Below are 6618 nucleotides of genomic sequence, written 5' to 3'. Positions count from 1 at the left end.
CAGGCAAAGTCGTTGCATAAGGGGAGACAATTGCCATATTGCCAAAACTTTTTGCCTGATAAGTCCAGCACGTTAAAAAAAAAAAAAAATTTTCGGTGAGACTCCCAAGGCTGTGGTAAAGCTAATGAGGTCCTCTGGAGTACGCAGAATCACCAAGCGGCCATCTTTACGTACAGACAGATGGAAAGGGTAGCCCCACCTGTATGGGATATGTGATTCCCGGAGTGCTGAGGTGAGAGGTCGCAGAGCCCTGCGACGTGCCATAGTGCGCGGTGACAAGTCCGAGAAGAGAGTTATAGTTGCTCCATTGAAGTCAATGTTGTCACGTTCCCGTGCTTTAGACATGATGTCCTCCTTCATTTTGAAAAAGTGAATGCGGCAGAGGACGTCTCGTGGTTGCTGTATAGAGGGATTCCTGAATCCAGGGACCCTAATAGCGGGTTCCAGGTCAGCTGTGTCTGTTGCCTCTGGCAGACCCCGTATCCTGATGTTGTTTCGTCGATTCGTGTCCTCAGTATCATCCATGTGTGTCCAAACAGATTGAAAGAGTCTGTGATGCGCCAGGGCAACTGTCTGCAGATCTGTTATAGCAGTGCGATATGCATCCATATGCGAGTCAACCATATCAAGGCGCTGATGGACCCCTCGGATAGCGTCATGTAAGCCCTCCATGTCAGCTCTGTGAATGTGCTCATAGCGGGTGAACAGGACCTCCATGTCCCGTTTGGAAGGTAAGTGGTCGAGCAACCGCCTGACATCCCCTGCCGAACTACCTGTGACAGACTCTCCATCCGTGGAGATGTTTGGGGTATCCCGCACAGGTGACGGATCGGCAGGCTGTGAGGAGGGTGAGCCGGATAGTACTGGGGAATCCCCACGAGGCGCCGTCATCCCGGCTGTAGCGGCGGCGGTACACGTGTGTGCCGGAGCCGAAAAGAAAGTGTTGATGCCGGTCTTCGGTAACCGGGCCCTGGGACTTCTTACTGCGTTTAGAGCCCATCGTCAGTGTAGAAGGAGCGATCAGAGGCACATCATCAGTGATGCCCGGTTAGTTGCAGGAGAGCTAGGGATGCACTCGTCCAGTCGCCGCCATTAGCCCCTCCTCCCCCTCTTGACCTCAAGTGCTAAAAAAAACCGGGGTGCAAGTTTTAACCGCGATTTGCAGCCCTCAAAACGCGCAAAATACACCCAAGTGAGAACCATGCCCATAGGAAATAATGGGATTTCATTTCTGGGCGTTTTACAGCGCGTCGATCAGCGCTGTAAAACGCCCAGGTGTGAACCCGGCCTTAATGGCTCTAAAATTATTGCTCTCACTCCGATATTTGCAGCAATATGCAACATGTGAGGCACGTAGGCGCACCTGACGCATATATGCGTGTGTATGTGGGGACGGGGACTTAAAAAAAATGTTTAAAAAAATGTTTATGCTTCTTTATTTTTTTTAATGAACCTTTCATTTTTGTATTACTTTTTTTTTGTACACACACACAACTTTATTGCTATTACATGGGGGGCTAAGAAGCCCCCTGAGCTTGGAGCTATGGCTACTTTACAACACACACAGAGACCATGGGTCCACTCTCCAGAAGGAAGGACAGGGTCAGCACAAATTCAGAGATGCTTTGAGGATCTACAGCCGAGTGATACACCAATAGGATACATTTTTGTTCATAGTGAAGGTACTTGAATGTATTTTTAAGATTTAACTCCTGAGTTTATTGTCACTTAAATTTGCCTGGTCCACATACCATGAATAGGAAGGACTTGACATATACCGCAGTGGTGAACCTGAACCTAATTTCTACTGGCTATTTATTACTCTGAACATTTGTTACAGAGGTATAATTCTTTCTGCTCACATTTTCACTAATGCATACAGGTATTAATGGGGGTAAAGACAGCCACTAGGCACAGATCATATTTACACACTTTAGTCTATTCCTCTTGCTTTGGAAAATAAAATCCATGATGTATAGATGTGACTAATCAAATACAAGTTAATGATATGATTTTATCCATAGCATCATGGCTCCCAGGCCCCAAGGCTTATGCTAGCCATACACACTTCCATGCAAACAGTTGTTCCAATCCTTTTATTCAATGTGATTGTTTCAGCGAAACAATCACTTGATACAACACAATTGGTAAATTTAATTGCAATAATCTGATCACTTTCAATGTTAGACTGTCAGTCCAAAAAAATAACTTCTGCAATTATAAAGTAGAGGCACCTAAAGGCTAAATTCTTGGCAGTTCTGTGAGAGAAAGCTCCAGATTTCCAGCCTGCTCCGTACTGCTTTCTGCTCTTATGGGCCAGTGATGTATGCCAGTGACGGGCCAGTAAGAATGTGTGAGTTGGGAGATAGTGATACTTTTAAGTAACTTTGCAGTAAGGGTGTTAGGATCTTGGTGTGGGCCCAAAGTGACGAGGAGGACCTCCCTTGCAACCCCGTCTGATGACCACTGGGGTTGAGAAGAGTAGGTTCAGGCAGGGGATGCACGAGTGCCGGATGCGGATCTTGAGGTCACGAGGTCTACTTGGTGACCTGGCAGAATAGCCGTCGTGCTTGAAGGGATCAGCAAAAGGGAGAGTAAGAGACAAGCCGGGTCAATAACGTGCGGGCAGCAGAGTACAAGGGGTTAACCAGAGAGGGGTCTAGAGACAAGCCGGGTCAATAACGTGCGGGCAGCAGAGTACCAGGAGTTAACCAGAGAGGGGTCTAGAGACAAGCTGGGTCAATAACACGCGGGCAGCAGAGTACAAGGGGTTAACCAGAGAGGGGTCTAGAGACAAGCCGGTTTGGTAATAGGAACGCACTGGGAACAGGAATCACAATGGGGAAGGAGAAGGAGCAAGGCAGGGCAAATGAGACAATGGGAACAGGAATAAGAGCACAGCAGAACCCTCCAGTGCTGGCTGAAGATCACCCAGCACTGAATGGGCGTCCTGCGGTGCTTTATATAGATCGAGGATGTGCTACTGCGCATGTGCCGGCGTGATGACGTCACCGCGTCATATTGCCGGGCCTTCTTGCGTCTGCGCCTGCGTGGCCGGGACGTGCCGGTGGACGCCCTCTCCGTCTGCGTCCCCGCAGAGGGACTCGGCATCTCCTGCGGGCAGGTACCTGACAAATGGCCTGGATTTAAGTCATACAGGCAAGGTTTTGTAGGCTGAAGCAGATATATGCAAGCACCTATAAGTGCCAAAAAATGTATACCTGCAACAGGGTTATTTTTCATATATGAACAGAGTCCTTTAAAGGAGATCTATGGGGTTAAGGCTTTTCCCCATAGTTCTCCTTAGGGTAATGGGAGGACACAAGCTAGCGTCCTCCCGTCACCCTAGGCTCAGTATACCGCGAGCTGTAGCTCGCGGTATACTGAGACGGCGCAGTATACCGCGAGCTGCTGCTCGCGGTATACTGAGACGCCGCAGCTGAAGCGGATCTCGACAATTGTGCCGGAATCCGCCCAGCTGCGTGACTGACAGCCGGCTCTGCCTATCTAGAGGCAGAGCCAGCTGTACCTGCCCCCTCCCCCGTCCGTTCCGCCAGTCAGCGCTGGCGGATCGGGGAGGGGGGAATCCAGCCCCTCCCCTGTCACGGCAGAGAGCTGTGACAGGATCGAGAGGTGAGCGAACGCCGGTATGTGTTCGCTCACCTCCCGATCTACTGAGCCGACCTGTGACAGTCTCATTGTCACAGGTCGGCTAGAACTATGAGGTGAGTGAAAAGCACTCACCTCATAGTTCTCCTTTAAAATGTATTGTTGAAAGTAACAAAACCATAACCATCCCACCCAAATTATTTCATGTTCAATTTATTATTGCAGAATTGGTTGAAAGAGATAAAAATGGACAATTATAGATAGTTGCTATGCTCAGTCAGATAATGCCCTAGATTTGATTCAAAAGCCTGAACTATAACTGTAGCAATTAGTGGCACTTGACACTGCTGAAACGAAGGGTCATCTGGTAACCATCACAACACAAAGTGCATTAGGAGCACATGCACTCAAGACTCTGTGCGAGCATTGTCTCTGGACTAATGTGACATTTGGTAATATTGTCAGTCCTTTGGACCCGCAGGGGTAAACGTGGGTGAATCAGATTTTATTAGTGAACATTTCTCACAATACCGGCTAAGCTATACATTGAAATGTAATGTAGGCTGTAGTATTCAATTGAGATTCCACAGTTAAAATTTCCAGCACGGAGGAGACTGTGGTCTTGCCACAGGGTAACACACTGGATATACAAATGGCCATCATTTCTCGCTGGCACTTAACTAGCAGTAACTTAACTTTTGCCCTAAGTGGATTTATAGTTCAATTATTTATCACACCAATGTTATAGCCTCAAAGGCTGAATACCCAGGCCAAAACACACAGAGATTTATCAACTTTTCTGAACAACATAAAAGGATGTAAATCACGAGCAGTGAATACATTTTATGATACAGATATATTGTAAATTGACAGTTTGATACAGAAACCCCCTCTGCTACTTCACTTTCATGCAGTGCGTATATGGAACATGCCCATGACCACTTGTTAGACGTGTGAGTATTCTAAGTGAAAATGTCTCACAACTTCAGGCGTTTGCTGTCACAGCTTGGGATCGCAGGCAGAGAGGTCCCAAACAAATCCTTTGCTAAATGGGAAGCTTTTTGAATTGCACCTAATTTTCACCGTACGCTTTTACAAGAAGCCTCTTCACGATGACTTTGGTCAGTTTTGGAATTTCCAAAAGGAGATGCTTGCAAAATTGTTTCTGAGTTTACTTACATAACTACTATAGATACTATAAATGCTGCATGTAAAAATATCTTTATAAATGAGCGACAGTGTGCTGGATTGATTGACTGATTAAAGGATTGACTAATCTCACCTATTATCAAGCTTAAAAATTCTAGTTTGAGCCCCCCTACACATTGGTGCATGATGGTAATGTGCAGTAAAATGTGTGTTTTAGCGTGCAATTATGACAGCGCCACATGTGCGCACTGTCATATGATTCCAGTCAGTTTGATGTTACACTAATGCAGGAAGGGAACATAATTGCAAAGCATTATTTAAAAAAAAAAGTTTACACATACCTTTTTTCCAGTGTTCTTGCTTCCCTTCTGTCCTCATCAGCATCAGTGGGCGGGTCATGAATGCTGAAGAAAGCGGGGCCATGTAATGATGTCGCTCTGCTCACTGCAGAATTTCCCTGTGAGTCCAGGATGGCACCCTTAGGGGACAGGCCCTTGACCCCCTAGGCTCACAGGAAGTGGGTCGAGTGATGCTGGATGTAATTCAACACGGAAGAGAAGCACCCTCTAGTCTCTATCTAGACTTTCTGAGGGAAGACAATACTAGAGCTAGCAGGAATATTGCAGTAAGAGCTGTTTTTCTTGTTCGACTCTTTAGGGGAGCTGTTTTTTTGATTGCTGGTGTTGGCAAGTTAAATCAATTGGCTACCTTTGAATTACAGTAGTTTATAAGCTGTGGATATGATGCCCATATTTCAAAGAACACCTTGTGTTTCTTTTTGTAGAGATGCCTCTATCTACCCTAGACATGAAAGTTTGTCTGAGAAAACTGTATAGATGGAGGTTCATGATGTGTCTGTGTTGTGAAAGTATTGCTTTCTCTGCAACCATGGAAATAACTTTTAATACTTTTTTTATAGTCTTTTCAAGATTCTGATACCAGGAATATCTATAACACTAAAAAGATTCAATTCTGGTGTTAAGGATAAGTAATTTACAAATTATGTGATAGGGTAATGGAGGCTGCCAGATTTTTTTTTTTGTTCTAAGGCATGTCCAATAGGTCCAGTAAAAATCCATACAGGCCGTCCACATTTTAGTTAAAATAAATACTGAATTAATCCAATTATGGATTTATTAGATTAGCAAAATATGAGTTATGGTAAATTTTAGGTATCATTCCTTTGTAGGTTGTAGCTTCCGCACTTTCTAATTTTTCAGGAGTGAAATCAACAGGGTTTTAAGGGTCGTGTTTGATAACACATCATTTTTAAACAAATACTATATTAACACTAGGGGGTCTATTTATAAGCATTTTGTGGAACCATTGGCACTACAGATTTCTGTGAATGTTCCTTCTGTGAAAATGGATGCACAAAATGAATGTTGTTGTATGTTTTCTTTATAAATTGAATGTGTTTGAAAATGTCCTCTACATGGAGCCAAGGAGCATAGGAAATATGTATACTCATCAGTGCCATCTAGTGGCCATGATGTGGTATTACAAGATGACATTTGAAATATATATTCGACTTACAAAGAAAATATGGTAAGAACATCTATTTTGTGCATCCATTTGCACAGAATGGACATTCCCAGAGATTCCCATTGCCAATGCCTCTGCAACTTGTTTATAAATAGACCCCCTAAGTGAAAGTAGACATGTGCAGGGCAAATACATTTGTTTCGGATGGAACAAATGAAAACGAAAAACATTTTCATTGAGTTCGTCAAAGGAAACAAATTTTTATGCTGTTTTGGATTCGGAGTCAACGAGCCTCCGAATTCAAAACTACACACATAAACTGCAGATTAAACGGTGGTCATATCGGTCGCCGGTGCATTTTCTGCGCAGGTGCGC

This window comes from Nanorana parkeri, unplaced genomic scaffold (assembly GCF_000935625.1).
Source record: "Nanorana parkeri isolate BGI_ZX_2015 unplaced genomic scaffold, ASM93562v1 scaffold108, whole genome shotgun sequence".
NCBI lineage: Eukaryota > Metazoa > Chordata > Amphibia > Anura > Dicroglossidae > Nanorana > Nanorana parkeri.
This window is presented reverse-complemented; position numbering follows the sequence as displayed.